The sequence below is a fragment of the Balaenoptera acutorostrata genome, chromosome 13 (assembly GCF_949987535.1).
Source record: "Balaenoptera acutorostrata chromosome 13, mBalAcu1.1, whole genome shotgun sequence".
Taxonomy (NCBI): Eukaryota; Metazoa; Chordata; class Mammalia; order Artiodactyla; family Balaenopteridae; genus Balaenoptera; species Balaenoptera acutorostrata.
In genome coordinates this window covers 36,379,374-36,399,830 of record NC_080076.1, presented here as the reverse complement: position 1 = coordinate 36,399,830, position 20,457 = coordinate 36,379,374, and positions in this window count along the sequence as shown.

Below are 20,457 nucleotides of genomic sequence, written 5' to 3'. Positions count from 1 at the left end.
TGACAGCCTGAGGAACTGTTAATAATACTGTGGTTTGTAGCCTACATTCACAATTGAAGTAAACACTAAATTTTATTTAGAAGTTAATGAAGAGAAGGATGCAATTTTTTTCCCCCATCCAAATTCATAACCCACTGAAATTTACACATGAATCTTTTAGGAGGTTTTTGGACTCCAGGTTGAGTCTCACAGGTTTAATGTGTTTAGTTTTTATCTCCTCAATTAAACTGGGACATTTCTTCAGAAACCCAGTGAGCATATAGGTAAGAACTCTGTTCATAGGAGATGCTGAATGTATATTTAGAGAAATACTTAATGAACTACTAAAGTTCAAGGTCACTTGCCCTAGATTGCAAAAGTATGAAATACCTGAGCTCAGACTCAATTTTTAGATCTGACACTAGATTGTGTTCTCATGCATTGTGCTATGCTATATGACAGTCATCAATCTATTTATTGAAATACCTATTCATTCTTTAAAAATATTAACTATATTCCTACTACAAGCCAAGCATATTCTAAGTGTTCAACATAAACATCTGCCTAATTATTGATCCACTCATCTTGCTCTCTGTCACCTATAGATATGTTTATACTATTCTCTGTGTTGTTATACTGCTTGTTTTTCATGGATTTTACTTCTTGACACCAACAGAACATATTTATCTGAAACTCTCATCATATTTCTGGGATATGTTCATGGAATGCCTGGTCCCAGAATGAAGGCATAACTCTGTTAGTACTTTTAGGCCTATAAGTACGTTTTTATATTTTATGTACTATCACATGTTCATTAGATGATGAATTAAATAGCCTCTCCAAGAAAAAAAAAAAATTAAGATCAAGAATGGAACGTTAACTAAAGCTGAAAATAACATATACTGTCTTCAGCATAAAATAAGGCACCTGAGATTCCACATTCCCTAGAACATGCATTGTGTAAGCATTCATTCGGACAAATATTGAGTGCCTACTTCCTATTATTTTCTGTAACTGAATGTAACTATGTTGTAACATACGTGAATTTTCATTGCTGAAAGTGGCATTCCATTGTGAACAAAATTTTCATCTGTGTGAAAGCTAAACTTTGTCACATAAAAATATAAACCGCAATCCAGATCTGAGTTTAGTGGTCTGACCTACTGAATTTGCCACTAAAATAACAGTAGATATTCCGATAGACTCTCCCTTTATATTCAACCCTGGGTTTAAGATTATTCTCAGAATGTTAAAGTCATCTATCTGATACTTGGCCTTTATATCTAAATTGGTCTTACATTTAATCTAACCCACATCTATTTGTTTCCTGTAAATTCCCTCTTTAAGCCCCTAGGTGGAGAGAAAAAATATGCTTAATGACTCTTCTTTAAATATAAATAACAAATACCACTTACTGCTCTTCTTTGAAGAATTAAAATTGATGTTCTCCTTCTGGATGAGAGACTATTTGGCTTGGGTGAGCACACAGTGGCTCCTACCACAAGTGATGCTGCAAAATTTGCTCTGAAGAAAACAAAGGGTGGCTATGACTGAGACAATTTGTCAAGCATTGTACAAAGTGTACAACCTCTGACAAACTAATCATGTTGGAAGGGTTTGCTTTGTAGATCCAAGAAAGTTTTTCCAAAACTCTTGTTTTCAGACTGCAATAGGCAAGAAAGCCTTGGAAAACTTTAGAACAACATAAGCCAACATTGAAAATGGTGACTGACGTCTACAGTGAAGAAAACCTACCTTACTGCTAACAGGATGACTCATCTGTAGGAGGTGCAGTTCTTTCTTCTGTTCTCATTAGATCTAGGATCTGGGGCTAAGCATTCCTGTGTCTCAGTAGTAAAGTTGCCAAAGGAAACAAGACATATGGTCAAAGGACTATCTTGGCCCCTGGGTTTTGCAAGACCTTTGCTTTTGCAAAAACCCTTTTGAAATGGACTAAGAGTTCCTATTCTGTCAAAGGAGAGTGATATTCCAATTGACAACTTGTAGGATCAAGAACGCTTCTCAAATGATCAATCCTATGTCCCTTCCTTTTATCTCATATAGTTTCATAAGTCTCTAATTCCATGTGGAGTTAAAAATCATAATATATTAAACATTTGGACATTTGGGCACTTGATGAATTGTTCTTCTAAAACTTTTCATTTTTTTTTTTAATGTCAATATATTAGTCCTATAATAACCGACATGTGAAAGGGAATAGCATTTATATTGTTACCTGAAAAGTACACCAAACATTGTATTTTGCTGCAGTGCCTAACATTTGGGGAAGGTTTTATTCACTCAGTACAAATACATTTTAATTTCTTCCTGAGCAAAGACATCCCAACCAAGCTCTTTGTCTGGGTACGCACTGTTGTATTCCTGAAGTATTAATTCCTGGCAAACAGTGCACCCACCTGGCCCCAAAGAAAAATTACATAACAATGAGCATGCCTTCAGCCTCAGAGCTATGAGTTGCACTTGCTACCTCGCTACATTTACTGCAGTGCACGATCTGTGGATGACAAATGGTGTCTCTCTCTACCAGATCATGAAGCAAAAGTATCCAAGTATTTCTGTGTCCTCTTTCTTCTTATTATTCTCTTTTTTATTTTTCTCTTTTGATATTAGGAATGATTTTAGAGATGATTACACTCAATTACCTCATTTTGCAGATGAGAAAATTGAGACTCAGAATGGCTAGGAAGTGGCAGAAGAGAGCCAGATTGGAAACCAAAACTTAAAGACCATTTTCATCTCAAAGTATTGGAGGAGGGTCAGAGCAACTTCTCTTCAGGCTCTGTTAGAGTCAACATTTTGATTAAAAAAACTCATTCCTTTCATTCTATAATAGACACTACAGAAATGCAGCAGGTTTTCAAAAAAGAAAGACCATCCCCTATAGATATTTGGAAAAGAGAATCATTCTTTAATTTCCAAATTAGATAATATTATTGTCATGGAAATTCCCCCATCTGTATACTACACATTTAAGGGACCCCTTCACACCCTTAGTGACTCTATAAATACAAGACTAAAGACATTAAAATAAATTTCTCTTGAATTACATTTTCATTGAGATACAAGAGTATCCTATGCATGTCCTTATACTATAGATAGATTGACTCTCCAACTTTCATCAACCTTTATCTCTTATTTGATAAGAATTTTTATACTGGTCAGGTTATTTTTGACACATACGCACACACGTAAGTATGTGTGTGCATAAACACATACACACTTACATATACACACTCATATACAGAGGGCTCATTTTGTATCAAATATCCAAAATACCTTCAAACTGATTCCAGTTTTTAAAAAAATTCTAAAATTTATATTTTCTGTATAAAAACCACCTTCTTAGTAGACCTCTTTGCTGGCTCTTTATTTTGTCACTATCACTAAAAACAACTTTATTTAATCTATCTGTTTCATAGAGAGTTTTCTTGACCAAGTTTTCTTTTGCAAAACAAGAAGAATTGAAGGATCATCTTCCTAACAAAGTTCTTATGGCCAGATGATAGTAGCTGATGAAGTTACTCTCCAGACTTCTTTCATGGTACAGTTCCCCATCCAGACAATCTGGCAAAAAGACAAAGCATTCTTAAACAACTGATGATTGTAGCTACTATGGTGTCCTCCAACCTCAAAGGGAATGAAATTGAAACTTGCTTTTAGCCCTAAATTAGATTTAAGGTGGGATAGGGAACAATTCTCACATATCTCTGAACACACAAGGACACGGTCAGGAGTAATGAGCAAACTGAGACTGTGAGCCATGTAAGGAGGGGAACAGAGTCAGGGCTGTAAACATGGCTTCGTATTATTCAGAGGACAATTTGAAGGTTCATTCATTTTGGTTATACCAGTAAGTGCTGCTGCTACAGCTGAAAGTCAGATCATTCTGCTTCCAAAAATTTTCCAGTGTAAGAGGACATGCCAACAAGTTTGAATAGAAAATACAAGAGGGAAAATGGGACAAATGTTTCATATTTTACAAAATAAAACTGTAAGGCCTATCAGGAAGTGGTATAAATATGATATAGTCTGCTCTGTTTGTCTACAGTGTTTATTGTTTCCTGAAGTCTTGTCCTTGTGCTCACTCTTTCAATGTTAATTTAGATTCCCTCATGTCTCCTCAAAATATCCTTTAAGCCAAAGTGCAAAGTTAATTTTTATTATTAACGCTCCTCTTATTTAGTTGACATGTATAGGATACTGCCAAAATATTTACTTGTCAACATCCGCAGTGAATTTTAATTTTACAGTAGGTGCTTATGATTACATGAATTAGGATTGGATTCTTTTATCATGTTTTGTTTTTGTTTTTCTTATCCTATACAGTTTTAAAAGCCTACACTTCATGCCAGCTACCATAGAGTTATACCCACTGTGAGCATCCAAGGAATCTATGGACACCAATAAAGATTAGGTGAATAGGGCTTCCCTGGAGGCACAGTGGTTGAGAATCTGTCTGCCGATGCAGGGGACACGGGTTCGAGCCCTGGTCTGGGAAGATCCCACATGACGCGGAGCAACTAGGCCCGTGAGCCACAACTACTGAACCTGCGCGTCTGGAGCCTGTACTCCACAACAAGAGAGGCCGCGATAGTGAGAGGCCCGCACACCGCGATGAAGAGTGGCCCCCACTTGCCGCAACTGGAGAAAGCCCTCACACAGAAACGAAGACCCAACACAGCCAAAAATAAATAAATAAATAAATAATAATTTAAAAAAAAAAGATTAGATAAATAGGCACAAAGCTATTGAAAAGGTCAATCCATATTCAACATGCATTTCTGTTTGAGTTCTTGCTTTAGTTGATGTTCAAGAATAAAATGTTAAATAAACAAACAAAAAAAAAACAGGAAAGGAAAAGCTTTCTCAATATTTTCAACTTTTTCAAGAATAACTTGTTTTGCTTCACTGTAGTTTGAAAATATGTCATTTTGTGAGATTGATCCAATGCTGGGATAAAGAGTATGTTCTGAAAATCTCTTTTAGAAAGATTTATAATATTAACCTCAGGCTACTTTAAGTCCCCGTCGATCTTTATGAAAACAGCCAAGAGATCCATTTGTTTTCTGAACAGTAGAAAGTCTCTGTTACCTTTTGTCAACCATGATTGAACAAATGACTTTGGGTCAAAGTGATTCAGTTGTGAAATGCCTGGGGTCCTGCCAGCCCCTTGGAATAGACTAAAAAAGCAGTCACTTTGGACCTGAGCTGCCCATTGTAGCCAGGGGCTAAGTAGTCCTACTCAATTTTTCTGGGACTAACACCGTTACGAACCATTTTAAACCCAGGATTAATAGGAAACAGTGCAGTGGCCACATGTTGACACATGGCTAGCATGACTGGTCAGAAACTGAAGGTTCTATCAAATTATTCAGTCTGGCCTTTCATTATTGTTTTCCTTTTATGCAACTAATTAATTATGTGATAATTTCAGTAAAAGATTCCCTTTCTTGATTATTCCTTATTCTCCTAAAGGTGCCAGAGATCTGTCCAAAGCATGGAAATAGAATGACAGACTCACTGTTTAGCTAATAGGAGGTTAGGATCTAATACCTATTACCCTAACTCTACAGTCTTGTTCAAACCCAAATCCTTTATGACATCGCTATTGCCAAAGAACTTCTTCTGCCAAGATTTAACCCATGTGGGCATTCCTCTTTCCTTAAACAAGTTTATTGTGTTTCAAGAATCATTAATGGTACACATTTATATAGAGAACCTGCTTCCTCTTGATGTTTGCTCTAAATCCTTGCCCTCTTCATCACCATCCCCACCACCATCACTCCTCAGGGCACACACACATACACATATACACATACCCCATTCTGGTTCCACTCCAGCAGCCTAGTCATTTCAGGATTGTTTATGAATCTGAAGCTTCTTTCCCTGCCTTGATTCTAACTTCATTTAACTTTCATTGCTAAGGTGTCTGTATGAGTTGGTTCCAAGTCTATCTAATATATGCCAATGATGAAATTATTATCTCAAGATATGGTTAGTTTAATAATTTTCTTATTGCGTTGTGTATTAATTCCTGGCTTCAGGAAGTTCACAGTCTGGTTTTAACGTTTGTCTTTGGGTGCCCTTGAGTATATTTTTCTTTGAATATATTACACCTGGATTTGCTGTGCATTTTTAATTTTGGGCTCACAGAAGACAAGAAGCTTGCCTACTTATCTTGCTCTGCAGAGAATCATTCATATATTAGTACTTAGCAAGTATTTTCTCCTGTTGCTACTGATGATGATTAATAGTGTTCTTCTTCAGCATTTTCCAAACCCTTACAAAATACATTAATTATTTTCAAAAGGGCCCAGGAAGGAAAGAAAATATCATCACTGACATTTAAGAAATGAGGAAAATGAAGTTCTGTGTATTTAGGTGAATGATCCAAAAATTTACTATAAGTAAGAAACAAAATCAAAGAAAAAACTTGACTATCTCTTCTTCCAGCTCCTAAAATTTCCAATTCAACTTAATTAAATTTAACAATGTAATGAATCTTCAGACATAGTATTTTGTTAGGTGCTATGGAGGGAATGAGAAAATATGGTCTGATCTCCTACCTCAAGGAAGAAAAAGTAAGAAGATAAGATATACAGATAAGTAACAATTAGACAGCAATTTATTTTAATTTAGGGTAAACTTAGGCAATACTACTCTATGAAATAAATAGTGCTAGGATAGATTCTTTGCTTGGAAGTACTCAAAATGTGCCAAAAAATAGTAGGAAAACTGGAATATTTTTTTCAGTTTGTAATAGATCTTCTTATTTAAATGCTAAAGAGGGCATATAAAACGTAACAGCTCTGTTTAGTAAGAGAAAGACATCTGAAAATGTTTTGGAGAAAAGGTGGCAATTGTGGACTTTGTGACATTATTCTGGTGACAAACTATAGATAGATAGGAAAAGGAATAGAAATAAAGATAAGTCATTGGGGAAGGGTTGTCAAGTCTAGAGTGGGAAGACGAGTTAAGAAGCTATTGTGAAGTCAAGATGAGAATGAACGGGGCCTAAATTATAGGAATAGTAACGGGATTAAAGAAAAGCTAATGAATGGACAGATAATTCAGACGTAAATAAATGCGAAGAGAGAGGACAAAGAGAACCAAAATTCACCAAAGATTTCCTTCAGGCAATAATTAATTGTCAGGTAAATTGTGCTTCATGAGGTCAAGAAGAAGGTAGAGTTGTTGGGAAAGGTCTGGAATGAAGTCAGACTTAAGCTTGGTTTTGAATGATGCCTAAGGCAGATGTGTGGGATCTTTTATGATTTTCTTCAGTATTTCTTTGGCACCAGAAGTAAAGTTTGTTTTTCCCTATTTTCACTGACCTTGTCTTCTTATTACCTGAAGAGACTTGCTGATTATCTTCAAATTTAACTCAGTTTCTTAAATGTCTGTCTAAGAAATTTAATTTCTTAATGATTTGATATTTTTCATCTTTTCTTACTCAAAACATCTCCCAAGATAATAATTAAAAGTTTTTTACCCTCTCCTATATTCAAAATTTTTCTAAAATGTGGTATCTTTTGTGAAGCTTTTCATAAGTAACTGACAGAAATGGGTTTCTGGTATTTTCTGAATGTTTAATAAAATTCAGACAATGTTCCAAGCTCTTTAGCAGTATTAGCTCATTTCACCCTCAGAATATAGCTCATTGAAGTAGGGAGTATTATTAATCCCAGTTGAAAAATAAGAAGGCTAAGTAACTTTCCCAAGGTTTCACAGGTAGTATGTGACAGCCTGAACTTTTAAACACTAGAATACACTATTTTTCTAGCAACTCCACACTCTAAATAAGAAAAATCCTTTTATCATCACAATCAGGTTTTGTTTGTGATAGCTATAAATCATTACTCCTCTCTAAACATGGACTTTGATGAAAGATGATTGGTGTGGGAGTACAGTTCCACAAAATAAGTGGGAAGTTGAATGTCCATTCTTTGAAATGGTTAAGAATCAAAAAATTCTGAAAGAACACTAAGCAAGAACTGGAACCAAAAAACAAACAAACAAAAAAACACACAATTAAGACAATTGTTTAACTACTGGAATAGGTTGGTAAGAAATCATCAACTAAAGATCCTTCAGACATGAATTACCTCGAGTCATTCCCCAAACTTTCCATGATTTTTCTTGGGATTCAAATTATCTGGCAAGATGACTAAAACTTAGTCACTGTACTGTTCTTTTATTAAACTACATATTAAGAAAAATAAAGCTAATTAAATTACAAACAGTGGAGAATAGCAGTCATAGGTGAAATTTTTAAAAATACTTGAAACAGATTAAAAATACTTGAAACAGATTAAAAATGAAAATATATTATGTAGACTCAAACCATGCAGAATGCAGCTAAAACAAACATTTATGATGAAGTGCTTAATTTATAAATCAGTGCTTAAATCAATAATATAAGCTCCTACATTAATAATTTTTAAAAAGAAGAACAATATGAACCCAGAGAAAGCAAAAGCAAAAGAAATAATAAAGAACACAAATCAATGACATTAAAAACAAAAACAATAGAGAAAATAAATAAAATTAAAAGCTCATTCTTTGGAAAAATCAATAAAATTGACAAACCTCTAGCAAGACTAACAAAAGAGAGTAAATACAAATTACCAATATCATGAATTAAGTAATGGTCATCTCTATAGAACACAAAGGCATAAAAAAGTTAAAAAAAGAATATTATGAATAAGGCTAATCACATAAATTTAACAATTTAAATGAAATAGACCAGTTCCATGAAAATCACAAACTACCAGAACTCATCTAATATAAAATAGGTAATTCTATAACTATGAAAGAAGTAGAAATTACAATTTAACCACTCTTAAAAGGGAAATCTCAAGGCTCAGAGTTTTTCACTGGAGAATTCTACCAAACTTTTAAGGAAGGATCAACAGTAATTGCACACAATCTCTTCCAGAAAAGTGAATAGAGGGGAGACTATCAAACTTAACTTTATTATTGTCAAACAGAATTTTATCATTCTGACACCAAAATGAAAAAAAGAAAATTAAAAAATAAGACAACTACAGCTCATTATCCCTCATGAACATAGGTACAAAAACCCTTAACAAAATATTATTATATTTAATGCAGTGAAAAATCAGAACCAAGTGGGGTTTGTTTAAGGGATGCAAGACTGAGTCAATATTCAAAAGACAGTTTAGCTTATCAATAAGCTAAATTAAAATATATATATATATATACCAGAAGCCCTAGCCATTTCAATAAAGCAAGAAAAACAAATAAAATCATATAGATTGTAGAGGAAGAAATAAACTACACTATTTACAGTTGACATGATGGTTTGTATAGAATAACCCAAAATATTTTTAAAAATCAATATCAACTCTAGAACTAGTAAATGAGTGCTGCAAGTTCATATAGGATACTAGGTTAACATTGAAAAATCAACTGTATTTCTATAAACTAGCAATGAAAATGTGGAAACCAAAATAAAATAAAATTCCACTTCAATTACTCCAAATAAAACACAGATGTAACAAAATGTAATCAGTACTTATGCTTAAAACTAAAAAACCCTGAAGAAAGAAATCAAATAAATGGAGATGTACTATGATTGGAAAACTAAACAGTAAATATGACAATTCTTGACAACCTATAAGTTTACTGTAATTCTTATCAAAATCCCAGCAAGATTTTTCATGTAGATAAGCACATATTCTAATAGTTGTATGTAAAGGCAAAGGAACTACAATAGTTAAAACAATTTTGATTAAATAAAAAAAGGAATAAAGTGAAGGAATAAATCAACCAGATTTTTAAGACTTACAGTGGAAGCTACAGTATTCAAGGCAGGGTAGTGTTAGTGGAGACATGACAGAAAGCTCAATGAAATAGAAAATAAAATATTTTCAATAAATAGAGCTTAGAAAATCAGACATCCACAAGCAAAAATAGATTAAAAAATAAAAAAATAAAATAAAATAAAATTGAACCTTCACCTAAACCTCACACCTTATACATAATTTAACTCAGAATGGATAATAGGTTTATATGTAAATATAAAATTATAAACTTTTAGAAAATAAAACATAGAAAAAAATCCTTGGGCCCTAGGTCTAGGAAAAGAGTTCTTACACACAACATAAAAATTATGAGCTATAAAATATAATAAATTGGACTTCATCAAAATTAAAAATTTTGCAAAAGCTCTGGTTAAGGGAATAAAAAGTCAAGATGCAGATTGGGAGAAATATTTGCAAACTTCATAACTGGCAAATGACTCATATGTAGATTATAAATAGTTTAGCATGTTCACACCAAACACATGTTCACTGTTCAGTATATGACCCAGCAATTGCACTCCTGGACATTTATCACAGGGAAATGAAAGCTTATGTCCACATAAAAACCTATACATGAATGTTCATAGCTGCTTCATCTGTAATAGCCAAACATTGGAAATGACCCAAATGTCATTCAATGGGGGAATGATTAAACAAACTGTTACATCCATATCATAGAATAAGACTCAGCAGTAAAAAAAGGAATAGACTGCTAATATACACAACAAATATGTTTTAAGGGAATTAATTTGAGAAAAAAACAAAAAGCAAAAAGACCAATCTCAAAAAATTACGTAATCCATGATTCCATTTATACAAACTATCCAAATGATAAAATTATAGAAATGGAGAATGGATTAGTGGTCACAAGAGGTTAAGGATGTTGGGACAGTGAGATCAGACTATTGACTATAAAAGTATAGCACAAGGGAGATCTTTATGGTAAGGAAACAGTTTTGTGTCTTAATGGTAGTCATGATTAAACAAATCCACATCTGATGAAATTTCATAGAAAAACACACACAAATGAGTGCAAGTACAAATGGCAAAATCTGAATAAGTTCTGTGGGTTATACTAATATCAATTTCCTTTGTTTTAATATTGTGCTATAGACATGTAAGATGTTACCATTGGGTAACAAGTAGTACCTTTGTGTGCTATTTTTGCAAAGTCCTGTTAATCTATAATTATTTACTTATTTTCTAGCACAGGCAAGATCAGCCAGTAATATGTTAAGTAGATGTGGCAAGAGTGGACATTCTTGCATTTTTTTCTAATCTTAGATGAAACAAATTTTTTTTTTTTTTTTTTTTTTTTTTACCATTAACTATAAACTTAGCTCTAGGTTTTTCATAAGTGTCTTTCAACTGTTGAGGATGTTCCTTTTTATTTCTAATTTTTTGAGAGCTTTAATCATGAATGGTTATTGGATTTTTCTCAAATGCCTTTTTATGCATCTACTGAGGTGATAAGGTACTTTTTGAGCTGTGTTTTTTAATATGGTGTATCACATTGATTTTTAGATATTAAATCAGTCTTACATTTCTGGTATAAATCGTAGTTGGTCAATGGTATACAGTCTCTTTTATATGTTTGCTAATATTTTGTTGAAGCCTTTTGTGTTTAAATTCATTAGGTATATTTATCTATTATTTCCTTTTAAAGTCTTTATATAGCTTTTTTGGAGGGTAATTCTGACCTTTTAGAATGTGTTGGGAAATCTTCCATCCTTCTGTATCTTCTGGAAGAGTTTGTGAATAATTGATATTATTTGTTCTTTAATATTTGGTAGAATTTATTATGCATTTTGGTCTGGGCTTCTCTCTGTGGGGAAATGTTTAATTTCAAACAAATTGCTTTGCTATTGGTCTATTCCAGTTTTCTATTTCTTCTTGAGTCCATTCTATAATGTGTCTCTAGGCAATTATCTTTTTACCCAAATTGTTTAATTTGTTGACATAAAGTTGTTCATGTTATTTCCTGAAAATTATTTTAATTTCTGTAGGATCCTTAACGATGTTCCCTTTTCATTACTAATTGTTGTACTTGTTCCTTTTCCTTTTTTTCTTATTCATTCTAATAAAAATTTTGTAGTTTTTTTTGTTTTTTACAAAGAACCAACTTACGATTTCACAAATCTTCTCTATTGTTTTTCTATTTTCTATTTAATTGATTTCTCTTCTAATATTTATCATTTCTGTCCTTCTTTCATTGGGTTTAGTTCCTTCTTTTTCTGGTTTAATAAGATGAAAACTTCTGAATTGATTTGACATTTTTTTCTATTGTCGACCTTTAAATTTTCTTCTAATAACTATTTGACTGCATCCCAGAAATTATAGTATAATTTGACTTCATATACATTCACTTCCAAATATTTTCTAATTTCCTCTGTGATTTTTTATTTTACCCATTGGCTACATAGAGGTACTTTGTTTATTTTTCCAAAGGTTCGGGAACTTTTCAATTTCTTTGTTAATGATTTCTAATTTGATTATAATTTGGCAGTAGAACTTAATTTTCATGATTTCAACTCATACATTTGTTGAGACTGGTTATCTGGTCTAAGACATGGAGAATATACCACATGCATTTGAAAAGTATGTATATTTTGCTCTTGTTGATGGAGTATTTTATAGATGACAGGTAGGTCTAGTTGATTGACAATATTGTTCAAATATTTATGTCTTTGCTAATTTTCTTAATTTTTGTTCTATCAATCATTAAAAACAATATATTGAATTATCCAACTACTATTATTTAATGGTTTATTTCTCTTTTTAATTCTACCAGTTTTTCCTCTGTATATTTTGGGCCTCTGTTTTTAATTACATCTGTTTATAATTGTTTTATCTTCCTTATGAATGAATACTTTCTTCATTATGAATATCCCTCTCTGTCATAATAATCTTTAAGTCTTTATTTCAAAAAAGGCCTTAGCATTGCTCCTGGCATTTACTAGACATTCTATAAACAGTAAATAAATATATGTGTTGATGCACTTATTTAATAATTATTTATCACTAGGCATTAGAATATTTACTATTATTCAATACTGGCCTTGTTACTGATATTTTATACCTTTATTTATGTACAGGTGTTGTTCTATGTGGATTTATTTACTATGGTGTATATCTCCATAACATTCTATAATATTTTAAGTTCTTTGCTGTTTGGTTTAAGTCTCACTATTTTTTAGTGAATGAGGATATATCAGAAACTTTGACTTGATTAACTAATATCCAATGTCCCAGCAACCCTTGTTTTATTGAGTCAACTATGAACTCTGGTAAAGGACTACACTTTCTAGCCTCCCTTATAGCTAAGTGTGGCCATGTGACAAAATTCTGGCTAATGAGATGTAATCATAAGTTGCCAGGTTGAATTCTAACTTAGGGTCCATAACAGGGTACTTCCTATTTTCTGCCTGGAATATGAATGTGATTATTCTCTTGTGAGTCTGTAAATGGAAAAATATGTATGCCAAAGGATGTGAGGCATAAAGGTATAAGGAACTTGGATTCTTGATGTCTTTATGTTAAGACCTAACTTCTGATTTTCTATTGAGGTCTCTGTATCATGAACCCACATTCAATTTCTATCTGATACAGATGACCACTATGATGCTACTGCTGATGAACAAGCTCCTGTCCAGGTCTACCTAAACTGTTACCCAGGACAAAAGAAGTGAAATATGTAATATCCCAGATCTCTCAGGTTCTGGAATCATCCAAACCAGTGGTCTGTTTATTTCTCTCCAAACACTCACTCTCTTGTTAATGGGCCCAGAACAGATTCTGACATAGCTGTAGAAAACTTAAAGTTTTTATCATTTAAAGGCTGTGCACTTGGAGACCCAGAAGAGAGTGGTTAAGACTAGTGACCTCATACAGGATTGCCAGAGGAGGTTACCTTTTCCAAGGCATTATTCATGGAATGAAAATTTATAAAGAAACATAGTCACTAACATTTCCTAGATATGCTGACCTTCAGTCTTTGTTGAGTACCAATTTTCCCTGAATATTTGTTATTTCCAAGGCACTGCATTTCGACAGTGATTCTTATGACCTTGAAACAGACTTTACTGTCCTGGAACTGCTGGCTACTCAGCAGATACTCAGCCTGCCCTCATCTCTAGATGCTCTGATGATGCCACATCTGCACATTCAGCTAGTTCCTGCTGACTTTCTTTCTTTTCTTTTCTTATTTTGGCTGGCTGAAAAGACAACCAAGTTAAATTTCCCAATAAAGGTCTCAAAAAGGACTAATTCTTTAAATCTATTTGCACTCATTCTTAACTGATAATTGAACTCTGTGTGCAAGGAGGCCAGAGGTGTGCAGTGAGATACAGTTCCCTCACAACAGCGTGCAGAATCAACCCTTTACCACAGTCGCTGCTAACATACAGAGCAAATAACTATTTCAATGACTCAGAGTTTGGGGCATTTGAGTGATCTGTCCTCCACTGTGTTTGTAATTGCCCTCTAAACCTGATCCTCCCCCCCAAAACAGGGGGCATCTGAATAAAAGTTAACTACTACCTTGGCAGATGAAAAACTTGATTAGTTCTAATGGAAGCAGGGGAGTGCTGTTGACATTTCATACTTCCAGTTCTTGCATGGCAATAAGACATAAGGACTGATTTATAAAAGAGAGTGTGCCTATCAAGCATGAGTGAGACAGAGAGAGAAAGTTCATGTTGCACAAAATAAGCTGCTAATTTCTTTTCCATTTCACTGACAATGTGCTCTTTGAGTTCAGATCAGCTGGGATGAGAACAATGGATGTTCCCAACCTATGCTCCATTTAACTTCTGCAACTCGACAAGGTCAAACAGCAAGGAGAGAATCTCTCTCTCTCAGAGATTTATACTGTGGCAAAGCTAGGAGATTGGGGGGCTATCTAAAAGACACATATGATTTCTTTAAAGAAGCTCCTGTATCTAACCAGAGTTTTTATTGGCAAAGATTTGGATGCCTTTTTATTGTTATTTCTACCGTGAAATTCATAGGATTTATATATGGTTCCTTGTTACGAGCATGTGTGTTGGGGTGGGAGAAGGTGAGCATGAGCACTTGAGTTTGAAAAGATACGTGTTGTCTGTTGTCTAGATCTTCACTGATGAAAAATGAATCCCAAAGGATTTGCTGTGCATTGACTCTACTGCCACTGACAGGGAATTTTCAAACTCTTTTTATTTTTTTATTTTTTCCAATTAACAATGTCTACCAAAGAGCCTTAGTATTCAATACACTTCCCTACAACCCATACCACCAGAATGGCAGAGTCCTTTGGGATATAGGCTTCATTTCTTCTCTTCTGATGAGTATACCAACTCCTCTCTGATCTGCTCATGTAACTTGGATCTCAATTAGCACAGATTTGTGGCATTCTGCTTTTAGTGGGTAGGAGGTGAAAGAACTAGGAATGTGAGCTAATATTCACCAAGACCATCTTGTCAGTTTTGCAGTTCAGGAACCATCACCCACTATTAGAATTTATATTCCACCTTAGTACATATGATATTAGATTCTGAGAAACTAAGTGCTTACTTATAAAAACGTAACCTTTGCTTAAATATTGGAAAGCTACACTTTTTACAAAACTTACTATTTTAATTTTAAGATCAAAGGACAAAATTAATCTGCTGGTTTGACTTAATAATGATAATTTTAAAAACATGGTTTTCTTTTCAAGAAAGCAAATGCATTTCATGCCCACACTAATATCATCTTCAGGCCTATATTCTGGTTTATTTAATACTAAATAAAAAGTTAAGGTGAAAATATGAATTAATTGATAAGACTAATTCTCTGCAATTTACTTTTCTAACAATTTACTGTAAAATAATTATTTGAAAAGATAAACCATGTTTTGACCCTCACCCTTTTCTCTAAAGGTACATTCTGCTTTTCTTCCTTATGCTCTTCTGTGTTCTAGGCACATGGAAAGACATACAGTTTTCCATCTTTCTTTTTCTTCATAGATTGACTTTTCTCATATTGTAATCCCATTTAGCTGAAAGCACAAGTAACCTCTATGCTTCAAGGCCCGGAACAAACTTCTCTCTATTCACCTTTTCTGGTTCATTTGAGAGGCGTGAATTGGTCTCTCCTTGAGTTCTTCACCTTATCTGAGGACTCTTCTATCAATCATAATCTGTACACACTGAACAATGCAAGTGTTTATGTAGCCCTCTCCTACTTAAGGGGTGAGGAGCAGGGACTATGTTTGCCAAGTGAATGAATGTAGACCTTGTATCTATTTGTCTTTCCCAAGCTAATCATTTGCTTGCAAAAATTGTTTTCAGAAAGGCATATTTGCTTATTTAAGAAAATATATGTCCTAATCTTAAACTTATATTCCATATACTTCTGTACTATATTAAAGATAACAGATTATCCATTATAAAATTATGTAACCAAACTCTGATTAATGCATTTGTTAATTTTTCACCCTGTGATGGACATTGATTATTATTCAGGACTTTTAATATTTATATATTTAATTTAACAACTAGAATAAAGTGAGAAATTGAACCAGTTATACTAAATTTTATGTCAAACTATAAAAATGTATTTAGAAACATTTATTATCCAAGGCTAATAATTTGGGATTAAATTAAATGGGAATTATATTGAAAAGTTAAAGTACTGTTTTCAAAGAAATATATTGTTTTCTCTCTCTTTTTTCAAGAAATTGCTTTTGTCTCTATGTGAACTACTTGAAATGAAGATGAGATGTTACATTGGAAACTCTTGTCTACCAACATGCAATACAAGAATTGCTTTGTTAATCTCTTAGTTCTTCTTATTTAATGAAACTTCCTAACCTTGAATGTCATGTCCAAAACAATGATCTAAAATTAAAACAAGAAAAAAAAAAATTAAAACAAGAATATATATATATCTTATACTTATATTTATATATTGCCTGTATAAGTATAGATCTCAGCAATAACTCTATATTTATAGAGTTATAAAGGAGAGAGTTGTTTCTGAGAAGATATTGCAAGGAAGAATTGCTGTTCAAAGTAGAAATTCAATTCAAAGGCTGATAGATTCTAGAAGTAACCTGAAGCATATGCTTAGTAAAGCAAGAATGGTAACAGCAATCTAAGAGAAGAAAAGAGAATTCATTGGAGATATTAAACATGGAAGCCCTAAAGTTTAGATTATATTCATGATCAAATTCTTCTTCTTCATGTATACATTCTCATTCTATTTTTGATAATATAAGTAATGATTCCAGTACCTCAGGTAATTTCCCAAACCATTCCATCTCACCATAATCCCTTAATTCATTAAGTTATTATTGTGCATTGTCTTACATCAACCTTGGTTGTGTCAGTGTCTGTCACTTACTAACTATGTAATTTTTTATGAGATTTCATTTCCTCATCTACAAATGTAGCCTAGTCATATCTATCTCTTAGTTTCAGTCAGAAAAGAAGAACTACCATAAGTGATATAGAATAAAGGATGTATTATAGGAATGTAACCTTGCACAACTTGGGAACAGGTTATACAGTCTATGTAAGAGTGTTATCTGTGCTTATGGTTCTGGGGCTTGATGTCAGCAGTTGGAAAGGAAAGACACAAAATGGGGAAGAACAAGGACAAACTGGGACCACAGGGTATAATGGAACTCATGTTGATGTCTCACCACCACTTCCAAGCCTCCAACATTGATGATGCAGGGTATGTAAAGAAGAAGCTGGTACCCTTTCTCACGGACTTTAATATGCATCAGATCTAGGAGTTAGTTAGACATGTTGAAGCAAGACCTGACAGTAGTTAAAGGAGCTGCAGAGCTGGTTGATGCCCCATGCCAGTGAGATGAGCCAGCAGATAAGCAACATTTGTGTGCTCAAGTAGTACAAGAGCCCTGCATCAACCATGTGATTGTTAAAGGAATAGGGCCATTCACTTCAACCTTTTAACTCTAATGCAAACCGTCTCTTGGATCTCACATTAACCCAGAACTGCACAAGGAAGAAACTCAAGGAAATGTAGACTCAATTTAGCTAAGATGACAATGCAAAGCCATCACAACATCCTGTCTTCTCAGAGTGTTGGGTTTTTGGAACAAAAATGCTTATAAAATCATTTTAAAGACTTTAAAGCACAAAAGTGATAAAGGGTAGTATTATTTCCACAAAGTTTCTTTACAATGATCTGATCATTGTTTCACCTGTGTAGTTATATTGAGTATAACTAGCCATAAGCATAAATAGTAGATCCTTGTGTACTGTGATTTGATAGGAATCAATAGGCCTAAGGAACCTAAAATTTCCAAATAATTGTCAATTATAAAAAGACAAGCAACTGCTTTGTCTATTCAGTATACTCCTATGATATTTAGCACAGAGCTTGACCTATACCAAGAAAAAAAGAAAAGAAGGAAGGAAGAAAAGAAAGAAAGAAAGAGAGAAAGAAAAAGAAAGAAAGAAAGAAAAGAAAAGAAAGAAGAAAGAAAGAGAGAGAGGAGGAATCAAGATAATGGAGTAGGAGGACACCACACAAATACATCAAAACGGCAATTGCATATACAGCCACTGTCACTGAGAACAACCTGAAGACTAGCAGAATGGCTTTTCTACAGTAGCTGTAAAGAAAGAACCACATGAAATCTGGTAGGAGGGAAGGACAGCAATGTAGTCAGGACCCACACTCCGATTGGGTGACCTAGATGAGATATCACAGGCTCAGGGATCATCCCTATGGAGTGAGGGATTCAAGCTCCATATTAGGCACCCCATCCCTGAGTTCCAGCACCAGGAAGATGAGCCTCCTTAGCTGGTTTGAAAACCAGTGGGGCTTACTAGAAGTCTGTAAGAAACTGAGTCTCCATTCTTAAAGAGCACATTCACAGACTTGCTTGCTCCCAGTCCCAGTTTAGAAGCAGCAGATGGAAAAGTGCCTGGTGCTATGGCTGGCCTTCCAGGACTTCCCCAGTACACCCCCAGCCCACATCAGGCACATGATTTAGCACGGCTCCTTGCTAAGGCAGAGATTGCCATTGCCATTGTGTGTATGTATGCACACCAGAAAAAAAGCAGAGCCAGCTCAGAAGTGTAGCTCTATCTCTTCAGGACCCAACCACATTTCTAACTAAGATGGGAACCACCATCACCACTGCACATGCACACAGCAGGGGAAAAGCAGAGCAAGCTCTGAAATGCAGGTCCAAGCCCTCAGGTCCTGGCTATGTCCCATCCACAGTGGAACCTGCCATCACACTGAAGAAAAGTCCAACTCCCTCAAGGCTCCTGCTCTAACCCCTCAGTCTTTGGCACCATCCTCCAGTAGAATAGCAGCCATCTTTGAGCCTGGGAGAAGTCTCAGCTTGCAAACGACTCTGGCTCTAGTCACCCCAGTGCCAGCCCCACATCCCTCAAAGGAAATGGCTGCCAGTATAACCAGGGAAGAGGCAACATGCATTCACTTCAGATCCAGTTCTTCCACCAAAAACCACTGGGAACACACAGATTGCACAGGGACGCTCCTATGCAAAGACACTCTCTCATGACTGAGATAGGTACCAGTTTCACCTAATTTTATAGACACGAACAGAGAACATCAAACAAAATGAGAAGACAGAGGAATATATTTCAAATGAAACAAGATAAAACCACAGAAGTAAACCCTAATGAAATAGGGATAATTTCCCTGATAAAAAGCTCAAAACAGTAGTAATAAAAATGGTCAATGAACACAGGAAAAGAATAGAAGAATACAATGAGAACTTCAATAATAAATGAGAAGATATAAAAAAGAACTAGTTTTAACTGAAGAATATGATAACTGAGATGAAAAATACATTAGAAGGAATTAAGAGCTGATTCGGTGATACAGAAGAATGCATAAGTGACCTGGAAGACAGAATAGTGGGACGAACCCAATAAAAATAGCAAAAAGTAAAATTAATTAATTAAAAAATAAGGATAATTTAAGGTACCTCTGAAACAGTATCAAGTATACTAACTTTGACATTATAGGAGTCCCAGAAAGAGAAGAGAAAGGAGAAGAAAATGTCTTTGATAAAATTATGGCTTATCCCTAACCTGAAGAAAGAACAGATATCTGGGTCCAAGAAGCAAACAGAGTCCCAAATAACGTAAACACAAAGAGACCCACACCAAGACACATAATAATTGAAATAGCAAAAGTTAAAGATAAATAGGGAATTTTAAAGGCAGTGAGAGAAGGAAAAAGAATCACAGACAAAGGAAGTTCCATAAGGCTATCAGCTTATTTTTCAGCAGAGATTTTGCAGGCCAAAAGGGAGTAGCGTGATATATTTAAGTGATGTAAGGAAAACATATACAGAGTAGGATACTGTACACAGCAAGTTTGTCATTCAAAATTGAAGGAGAGGTAACACATTTCCCAGATAGTAAAAACTAAAAGAGTTCATCACCAGTAAATGGACCTTACAAGGAATGTCAAAGCATCTTCTTTAACCAAAAAAGAAAAGGTTATAATAAAGAATAAGAAAATATATACTGGAAGAATCAATAATGTCAAAATGACTATACTACCCAAGGAATCTACAGATTCAATGCATTCCTTATCAAATTACCAATGGCATTTTTCACAGAACTAGAACAAAATAATTTTAAATTTGTAT